This window comes from Centruroides vittatus, unplaced genomic scaffold (assembly GCF_030686945.1).
Source record: "Centruroides vittatus isolate TY-2023 unplaced genomic scaffold, ASM3068694v2 contig_549, whole genome shotgun sequence".
Lineage (NCBI taxonomy): Eukaryota > Metazoa > Arthropoda > Arachnida > Scorpiones > Buthidae > Centruroides > Centruroides vittatus.
Genome location: NW_027122325.1, coordinates 554,805 through 566,982, shown reverse-complemented (window position 1 = coordinate 566,982; position 12,178 = coordinate 554,805).

The following is a 12,178-nucleotide window of genomic DNA, read 5'->3' as shown; positions in this document are numbered from 1 at the left end:
ACAAAATCGTCAAATTTGTCTAGTTTATTTTTTCATTCTAATTGAATGTTTTACGTTTATAATAAATTGATTCAATAATTATATTTTTACATATCCAATTTAATAAGCACTTAGTATTCTGTAAACAAAAAGCTAAATAAATTATCTTTATGGATTTGAATATATTTTAATAAATAAATTTTAAATAAATTGTATAAAACATATGTACATTTTGCTTGATAAGGTATTTCGACTGAATTAAAATATATTTAATTATTCAAAAAGGATTGGCAACTTTATATTTGAATACATTACGTAATCACATTTTGCTTTTAATGAAAACTAAAAAAGAAAAATTACAATTTTTATATTAAACTCTGAAATATTCATAAACTATATGTTTATTTCATTTAAATTTAATTTGATTTCACAAATTTCAATGGAAATTACTAACTAAAAAAATAATAAATTAAAAAAATTTTTTGAGGAAAAAATTAAAATTTTGAAAAGTAATTTAATCAGAAGTATATATGATAAATTAATACTACAAGAAAATAAATTGAATTCAATTCTTCAAATGTTGAAAGAAAGTAATCATGAAGAAAAAGTTTCAGAACTAAACTTTGAAGAAAAATTATAAGAATTTGGACAAATGTGTGTTATTACTATGAGTTATATACTTTTTACAGAGAATTTATTAATTGTAAAGATTATTATTTTATATTTAAATAATTTTATTATCTGCTTTATGTAACACTTTCAATTAATTTTTTTGGGAGACAATTTTTATTTATTTTAAGATTTTAATAAATGTTCAAAAACATCCAAATAGGCTACGTTTTATTTATTCAAAAAATAATTTATTAACTATAAAATATACTTTTCCATTAAAATAAATTTATTAATATTAATAAATCCATATTTTTACGATAATAAATAACGACAAATTGTTTTTTCAATAAATGATTTTCTTCTAAATTTTAGACAATAAAAGATATAAGCAAGACAATTCATCTTCTGCAATTGATAAGTTATAAATATTCATTATTTATTAAATTGATCTAATTTAAATTTTAAAATTTGAGGTTAGAACTATCAAATAATATTTTATTTTGAAAATAAAATTGTCAAATAATAAAAGCTAAAGCAATAAAAAAAATAATAAGTTAAATTCAGTAGAACACCTGCTTCTTTGTAATTAATTTTGATATTTATGATTTCATATTAATAATTATGATAATAAATGCAATAATTATCGTAATAATACAAAGTAGAATTAATTTAAATTTTTTAAATTATTAAATTTATATTTTAATTTTAGAAACTTTAAAATCATTTGGATTTATATAATAAAAAACTGGATTCAATTTTGTATATTTCCTTTATAAAAACTAATGCTAACGTTATGTTTATTTTTACTGTTTACTTTACATTAATGTTAATGGCTTCAAATTTGTGAAATGCTTATAAATGGATAATAATTATGTCGCTAATTTAAATACTCATTTAAACAAATTAATGTAAATTATTATATGTTGCATTTATTTTATTTAGAAATAAAAATATAATGACTACAGAATACTTTAAAATTCTTTTGTCTTTGTTATTATTATTGTTATTATTTGAATATTATATATAAAATTATTAAGTTGAATGCATTTTTTATTATTAACATTAATTAAATAGTTATGAACTAATCATAATGAATTATACTAGTATTTTATCACTAAATAAATTTGAAATTTTAATTTTTTTTTTAGCAAAGGAAATAATTTTATTTAATTATGTTTAGTGTTTTTTTAAATATTTTGATTTTCAATTTTTCTTTAATTATAAATTAAAGTAAAAATAATAATAATTATTTTAAGTCGTTCATTTTTATAATAATTCCTATTACAGTCAAACTTCTGAACAATATGTATTGACAGGAACATAAAAAAATTTCCATTGTTCGGAGGTCGCCATTTTTTAGAAGTTATTTTGTGTATATTTTTGTTTTAAAAAAATTCCTGAAAGAAATGGCCTGAGAAAAAGTTGATAATGTTGTTGAGAAGTGGTCATTATTGGAGGTTCGATTGTAATAATAAATATCAGGAAACATAAAGATTAGTACATTTCACATTGTTATTGTTGTTATTTTTTTGCAAATTACAATAAAATAATCTTATAATATCAATATTATATATTCTTCTGTAAGATCTATTTAAAAACTGTGTTTAAAGATGTTAAAGAAAATTGTACTTTAAAATGTTTTAAAAATTATCAATTATACTAAAATTAAATTTACTATTTTACATAATTTTCCCGGAATTTTATATTAATAAAATACGTCCATACATTAATTAGTAATGCTTTAAAAATATATATTTAAGAAAGTTTTTAATTCTAAAATATTAATATTTTTTCTATATTGATTTATGTTATAAATTATTTCATATGAACACTCGATAAAGTTATTTATATATTCGTTTAAATGTAAAATATAAAAAATGCATTAGTTTTTAATACAAACTTTCATACATTATTTATTGAAATAAATAATTTATAACAGTTTATTTAAATATTTACTTCTTAATTATAAATCTTTTTATTGTTTATTATTATTACGTTTAATAATTTTGTCTTTGAATTTAAAGAATAATTTCGATTTATTATATTCGGAAGACGAAAATAACTTGTCTCCAATTCAACAGAAAGTAATAAAAATTTCTATTGATTACAAATTATTGAAGAAAAATGTAGCGAAGAAAAAATAATATAAATTTTAAAATATTTTCTTTTTCTTTTACACTTTTACAATTATGGATCTGGACAAATCTATGAGGGGCTTGATTAAAAAAAAAGAAAAAACTTTCTTAGTGCTCATAGCCCTAAAAGTGTAATATAAACAAAAAGGAAAAAAAAAAAACATTTTTTTTTTCTTTTTGCTCTGTGAACACTGAGAACTTTTAATCAAGCTCTTTGTGGACTTGGCCAGGCCCATAATCCAGTGATGGATTGGTGATGGTCTGGACCCCAACATGATTCCCATTCTCGAAAAAATTCTAGGGTTTTTCGACCCGTCTGCATTCGTTCCCGCATTTTCAGAGCTATAGGTTTACACCTTTACCGCTCAGCCATCATTTATACTATTTATGGGCGAACGTAATTAAAATAGAAACTTAAAAATAACGCAATAAAATTGGAATGCTCTAATATTCAGTTTAAACGTTATTATTCAATATTAATTCAATGAATCACTAACTTCAATGAATTATTCTTAGATATTTTATTTTACGAGGTATAATAATTATATAATATATGTATAATTATACTTATATTTTACTCACTTTATATGTAATAACAAAACTACTATATGTTGTACAATTAGATATTACGTCTTCCTTTCATGTTCAATTTACCCCCCTGTAACAAGGTTTTTTTCCTTATTACAATAAAGATTGATTGATTGATTGATTGATAATTATATAATATATAAATAAATTGCGATAGACTATTATTTTAATCTGAAAATTTCAAATATATTTTTCAGGAGTGGTCTGTCCCAAATACGGTATGTTGGGACCCATTGCTCACCACTCGCCCACACAGTAATGGATTATGTTCTTTTGAGGCCCTAGACACAATTTTGTTATAAGGCCCTTTATGTAAAAGCATTATTTTTCATTTTAAAAAGAAAATGAAATCCTTAAATAATAAAAAAAAAAAAAACTCCAGCAACAAGTTGTGTAATTTTTCCGGCTGTTATAATTATAAAAATAACATATATATTATTAATAATAAACAAAATTGTATGTTGAAACTTCTGTTATGAGATTTTGTTATAAAAAATATTTTATATTATTAATTCTTATAAAATGGCAAGAAGCTTAATTTTGAAAATAAGAATGAATTTTATATAAAAAATTATAAATGCTAATAACGAACAAAATCTTTATTAAGTTCGATCTTCTATCTCTCCACCCCCTCGACTTTAACTACCAAAATTTAATAACACCAACCCCTTATACGCAAGTTACCATGCCGAATTTCGTTTCACAATCTTTATCCCATCTTTATACATACATTTTTTCCAATAAATAAATTATATATATATATTTATTATATTAATATTTAAGATATATATATATATATATATATATTTATTTATTTAAATATCTTGGGAAATATCTTAAATATTAAATATAATAAATAAATATAATATATATTATTTATTGAAAAATGTATGTATGTGTATGTATGTATGTATGATATACATAATACATCATAACAGAATACATACATAAAAGAAAAAAATGGAAAAATTAAAATTCTGTAGCTATGTATGTATGTATATACATACATACATACATACACATAGCTACAGAATTTTTAATTTTTTCCATTTTTTTCTTTTTACTTTTTGGGTTCAGGCTGTCTCAAAACATGAAGATTTACAAAAAACTCGGAGGGTCAAATTTGACACGTTCCAATACTTTCTCTTGTTATGTACAGTACACATAACAACCGAAAAAGTAAAAGTTTTTAAAGGTTTTTAAACGTTCACTAAATTTTTACAGTTATATTATCTTTTTTCTGTGTAATTTTTAGGTCTTCGAGACGACGAGACCTTAGGCACGCGCCTAGTGCGCTTATTGGGTAATCTGCCATTGCGCCCACCCCATTGTGTGCTTGATCGAGCCCACAATGGGTTTGATAAAAAGATTTCAGTGCCCACAAGGCGAAGAGTCAGAAAATACACACACATATATATAAAGATTGAAGTTTTTATTCCAGTCGTATTTGTTTGTAATTTAGTAGAGCATAAATTAATTCGTATGAAAAATAAAACGTTCATTCTTTAAATTTAACGAAAAAATAATTTTTTTCTATTTAAAAATATTTTTTGGAGATTGATCGGAATAGAAATATGCGAACGTTATAAATTTTCTATTTTTATCATTATCTCTAGAAAAACAACATTTCAAAAACTGGCATTTCTTTAAAATCTTTATTTATTAGCACGTCTCAAATTTCTTTCTTTCAAAATAAAAATTCAATACTAAAATTATTTCTATCCAACATATTTTGTTTGACTTTAAAACGTTTATCGCTTCAATTTATAATTATTTTTACAGAGTAATAAAATTAATATTTATATATGGAAATTGTGTAAATTGTTAAAAATATTTTCATGTTTATATTATTTTTGTGAATTACACTGTTTTGCTTACAATATTTTCTAAGAAAAATCCATAGGAAATCATACGGTGTCACCGAAAATTTTCTTTTCCTTCGCGAGGAATCAGTTTTTAATCTTATCTTTTATTATTTTAAGTTCAATAATTGCATTTAAATATGTTATCTGTTTAAGAAATTCAAAGATAAGTTTAGCACTAGTTACTTTTCTAAAGAATTAAATTCATGTTAACTGTATTCTATAGAATGATATATCATTGTTAATTGATAATTGATAATAAGCTAGAATTTTAGCATGTTACAACCAAACTGTAATTCTGTTTATAATAATAATAATAACTTATTATAATTCATTAAAATGTATGATACATATTGTTATACTGACTGATGATGATAATTCAAAACAATTATAGTTATGTGACAGCTCGTATTATATTAATCTATTATCTGTTTCTGCTAAATTTTTTCTTTAAAATTAAGTACAGAATCATAGAATTATGTTAATAAAATTTGTTTTAGAGTAGTGATTCTAAAGATATAATTATTACAGTTTAAATTTCTGATATTCATATTTATGAAAATAGAATGAGTATTCTTACCAAAAGAAAATCTTCGAGTACACTCTTAATGTTAGGTAATTAAATACCGTAATTGTAAAATTTTAAGGATGAATCTAATTCAAAAATCAATGCTAACTGATTACAAATGTTTTATTAATAATAATAATAATTACTGTATTATTATTATTAATTATTAATAATTATTTTTAAACGAATTTGTTTAACTCGCTTGTATCATGTCCTCAAATCTTGCAACTCAAATTCATTCACTTGTAATTAAGATAGAAGGCCGAAACATTGAGTATAGGCCCAAGTCCAATGTATGTTTTAGTGGGTGGCCTTATCCCCGCCATCCTTCTCATCCCGAAACTCGATAAACACAACTAAATGCAAAAATTTAATCAGTGACAAATTTAATCAATTGGACATGGATATTTTAGATGTGTGTGTGTGTAAATGCATTGTAGTGATGTATATGGTGAGGATGGCTCAACCCCCAAAATTTTTAAAAGCGTTTTTTATTTCCTTTATATATTCTATTAATTTATAAAATTTTAATTTAGACATGTGTCGATATGGCTAAATTTAAATTTTATGAGGAAATTTATAATATATCCATCTATTAATATTAATATTATATTATCATAATATTATACTATTAATATGATAATATTACATTATATTATATATTATTAATATAGTTTTATCAATTTTTTTTAATGATTGCCTTTTAAAGATAATCTGACCAATTACACATAACAGTATAGGGAAAAATCAGAATAAAATCAGATTATATTTGGTAAATTTCTATTTGAATCATAGTATTTTGGTAGAGAGACATTTAATTGATATTAGAATTTAAAACTTTTAATCTTATTATGGAAATGTATCAAAATTGCTTATTTTGATTTAGGAAGTATTTTCATGATAGGTATAAGATGTAGATTAAAATTAATTGGTAAAAGTTTTTCTGGCACAAAAACCAAACTGGTCAAGCTGCATCAATCGAAAGGTAGAAAGCAATTAAAAACAAATAGACTAAACAAATAATTACACACAAACTAAAACCTAAATGCAACAGATAGATTGTATCAAGACGAAAAGATTAAAATTGCACTTCGAAAGACAAATAGTTAAAAGAAAAGTAAGAAAAGGATTCCATCAATATAAATATTAGCTCTGTGTTTAAAACTTGATAATAATTTATTATAGAAATAATTATTAATAAGAAAACAGCAGAAAGGTTCTATCATTTTCAACTTTCGTTTTCGTTTCCTGTGTGTTTTTGTTTGTTTCTTTGTGATTAGAACACCTGAATTCTAATTATTGAGAATTTCAAATTAGTGAGGTTATTTATTAACCCGAAATTCCCGATTAATTCAACAAATTTTTAATATAATAATAATATATGCTATAATATTGATAGGCTGTAGTTTGTAGCTGAATATTACAAACCTTTACACATAACTGCAGTAGAATCCCGAGTATCCAAGGTAATGTGGACCGATGCTAACACTGATAAAGCGGGCGGCCATGGCAAATTCGGATAAAAAATTAAGAATATATTGATTAAAAAATAACGGAAAGAAATCATTTTTAATACGTGTTATCGTTTTAAACCTTGTTTTATGGATTACAGTATAAGAAAAGTTGTGTATTTACTTACAGGTCTACCTTGGATAATGCGGAAACTCGGTTAATTGGGGTTCTGCTGTATTATTATATTACAGAATAATCAATATTTTCTATCAGATAGAATCTTATGGTTTAGTCTGTTCTTGATTTTGATATATATTTTTTTCTTTTTGGAAGAATATTTTGCGCGCTGAAGTGCATCGCGTTTATTCTTCGATCGAAGTTTAGAATTTAACGAACTATTCTCCTACTTTGTATTCATTTTAGATTCATATCATCGATTATTGTTATCGTCTTAAAATTATTGGATTTTGGTTACCAAATAGAACTATCAAATATAGCAGAATTAATGAATATTTATTATTCGTCTCTGATATTTTTAATCGATTTATTTAATTTTATCACACCAGATGGCAACCAGTGGTAGCGGGAAACAATCGTGAACAAAAGGTAGCATTTTGTGGTGCCACCTGGCGAGATAAAATACAAAATTATATTTTATGGATAGTAAAATACATCTCGTTCTTCATCCTTAAACTAAACTTCAAAATATTAAATTTAAAATTAATTTTAATATTTAATGTATAAAATTATTTAAATATTTATATAATATAGTTTCTTCTAAAAATAGAAAGAAAAATACTTTTTGATATATAAAAATCTTTATTATTTTTTATAGTCATCTATGACCAGAAATAGACTTTTATAAATAATTATAGATAACATTAAGTATTTAAAAAATTATGAATTTATAAAATTCATTCTGAAAAACAACTGATATTTAAAAACAAAAAATTTCATTATAAAAGAAAAATACGCAGTGCAATTTTTAGTTGTTTTTCATTTTAATACATAGAAACATGTACTGTACATTAAAAAATCAATTGTTGTTAAATATAAATACACAAATATAAATTTGTTTTTAATATATAAAATTTATTAATCTTTAAATAACAAATAACATAGCGTTGTTGAAAATTCATTCGATTAATCATTATTTTGAAGGGATAAAAGGTCGTTTTTAACATTCTAACTTTGATCTCTGTAAACTTAGAATAAATTTACAAAAATCAAGCGTTTCTTAAAGATTTCAAAGAGTAAATTGTATCTTCTTATGATGCAATTACTATAATAATAATAATAATAATACTATACAACACATCACCTCTGGTTGCAAGCTCTTGGCACAAACAGATTATTTACACAGACATAATCAAGTAGCAAATATAATACACCAAGAGCTTGCAAAGAAACACAAATTAGTAGACATCCACGAACCATATTACAAATACATTCCACAGACGGTATTGGAAAACAACACGCACAAAATGTACTACGACAGAGCCATAATCACAGATAAAACAATTTACCACAACAGACCAGACATCACATTCATTGACAAACACAATAAAATCACATACATTATAGACATATCCATTCCAAACACTCACAATATACAAAACGCATGCACTGAAAAAATTAGCAAGTACACAGAACTCGCCCAGGAAATAAGGCATCTGTGGAGGATGGATAGGGTGCTTATTGTACCTGTTGTTCTCTCCTCTACAGGTGTCATACCACACACACTACACAAAAGCCTGGGCACATTAGAATTGAATAGAAACACATACATCACACTACAGAAGGCCACTATATTGAATACAAAATATTGTCATATTGTGAGAAAATTCCTGAATACAGACACACACACTGATACACTTCTTTAATTTTTGTTTTGGTTACTATGCCTTGACTTTGGTCCGGCACAGTACACAGCCACCGGTGTTAACCGAGTATATCTCACTTAACCCAACATAATAATAATAATCTTTAAAAATCGTGTACATCAGCTCATCATGTAAAGAATACATAATGTAAATATGCATAATATAAACAGTTCATTTATGCTTTATATTATATAAAAAATCATATAATTTCAATTTTATATCAAATATAAAATAATAAATTAAATAATATATAACCTACTTATAATATTTGTGTGGATTTTATGAGTTTCCTCTTTTACTCGAAAATAAAGTATCAATATTTTTGAAAGATTTAAATTGTTACTTGTTAACTATAAATAATTCTTTTGTAAGAAGATTATTTCTTACTTAGTTTTAAAAGAAACAATTTTTTATTCTTAATATATTATTATTTTTTAATTATTTAATATCACCTTTATCAGAAAATTTAAAATTTATGGGATTTTTTTTCTGAAGTTTTTGATCTAAGTTACTGGTAATTTAATCGAAGTTGGCAATAACCAACTTCGATTAAATTATCTAGTAACTAAGATCGAGCTAGAAATTTTTGAAGCAAACAATATCCATTGTTAAAAATCTCAAAATGATTGCCCGGACAATGTCTAAATTTGAAAATTTCAAGAGAAATGTAATTCGTTTACAGCTTAAGAATGTAAAATAATAGAACAAATTATTCTGGAAATTAAATAGTTTTGCATTTGCTTTGTGAATTTAAGTTTTGAAAATAAATGCACTTATCAAATTAGGTTGATTTGTATTGTACAGTACATAGGAAAACAAACGTCAGCGGATACACATAAAGGCGAAAGATAAGTACTGTAATACTAATAAAATCTATTTTAGATATGACGTTTTCGTTTTCATCATTATTCTGAACGTTTATGAATGAAACTGTAAAAATTCTTTTACCTAACTTGGATTAAGTTGATCCGCAGAATATGAGGAACTTTCATGGCACAGCAGGAATTTTAAGTAAACGTTTTTAATTTGCGGATAGAAAAGGAAATGCATTTTAGTTTGTATAGCCCTTTTCAGACATGTACCAGTACATCTTTATATAAACAAACAAATACAATTTTAATTGAAATTCGAGTCATGATCATATCGCTTGATGAATACATAATGTAAAAAGGTGCATTATAGCGCATCGAATGCAGGCGCATCGAATTAATGACGATCTCATATTTCGTCCAGAATTGAAATTCGTCGTGTATTAAAGTGTAAAAAATATAATATATAAATTCAGAAAATATATATATGCATGAAGTACACAACACTCGCATTTTTTACATGTTTAAGAAGGGATTAACGCCAGTTCATGAAATGTTACATTTAATATTTCTTTAATGTTGAACTAATTAAGTTCAAAAATTTTAATCAAAAGATAATTAAAAATATCTTTAGATTTTAAACTTTTTAGAACTGATAATCTTTTGAACTTTTTAAATTAAAATATCAATATATTTTCTAGGTTTTTGTACATTTAAATAGTGTAAACAATATTTTAAACCATATTTATTTTAATTTTTGCTTTCTTAAATATTTTTCTAAAAATATAAATAAATTTTTTTATCAAAAACATAATATTATTTGATGTAAGAATATCTCTATTCTTATTCTGTAATCAATACACACACCCACTTGCAAACGAACATACACACACCCACTTGCAAACGAACATACACACACCCACTTGCAAACGAACATACACACACGGGCTCAGGAACCAGTGATTGAGTAGAACATGGCCTACCCACTTTTATCTTTACTAAACATCAAAAAAGCTTAAAATGTAAATTATAAACACAAACGTAAACAAGTTATATATTTATTTAGGTTTTCTACTTGAGTAAAAACATATAGGATTTATTTCAGAGCTTGTTAAATAGTTAAATTCAATTTAACATCACTTTTAAGTCTGAGCTGGCATCCAAAAAAGTAAAATATAAAATAAATATTGACTTTCAATCGAATAGTAACATTAGATTAACTCTCTAGAGTTAATATTTTCTTAATTCTTTAAGATTTTTTTAAAAATAACTCACTAACGTGACGTAAGTTCATATCTGTGATCTATCAGCAGTATCTGACTACGCGATGGATAAGCGAAATGTTTTATCTTTAGAAAATTTGTCAATTAGATGCACTTGATAAAATCTTTTTCTCGGGCTATATGCTACACTCGCATAAATTTTAAGAAGTTTCTACTTTGCCCTATCAGGAATATGATGATGCAGTCGATACTTCAAATGATAGAATACGACACTATTATGTATTATTAAGTACCGAATGAAGATATGGGGTGATTGAGGTGAAATTTAGCCACCTAAGGTTAACATGCTTTTTATAATGGTAAGTTAACGCGTTGTATGCACTTTCTATTACGTCTTGTTGCGCTTCATTTAATGGGCGCCAATAAATAAATGTAAACATTTCGCACTGTTTGGCAAACCATTATTAAAAAGTGAGATCTGTTTCCTAAGAGACAAACCGGTTTTATTAAGTCAAAACTAGATAGAAAAGCTACAAATGTGAAGTAAAGACTATGCTATTAGGAGAAGGTCCTCTAGTACCGGACACCTAAGCTTTTCCTATATTATAAAAAATTTTACAGCTTAATTGGTCCAGATTACATTCCAAAACTTCATTGTCTTATAAAAACACCTATTAAAACTCATTTTTCTAAGATAAAAATATTAATAATTTTTTACACTTTTTACAGTCATTATATTTTTACTAAGTTCAATTGTGGAGAGTTGTATAGGACATGAGAAAAATCTGCAAGAAGAGAACTACTTTTGATTTCATAAACAACTTTTCATTATTAGGCAGAGTTATTATTGAGAAATTTATAAAAGTACAAATTACAGATCGTAAAACTAAGTTAATACACGAGAAGAAAGTGGTATAAATGAGAAAAATTTAAAAAATTATCAGTCTGAAAATTTAAGAATTCGTTTTAATGACAAATGCATTTTGTGTTTATTTATCTTTTTTTTTTGTAATGCAAATATTACATTCATAAAAATATTTGTTTCCTTCAAGATCAGCGCAATTTTC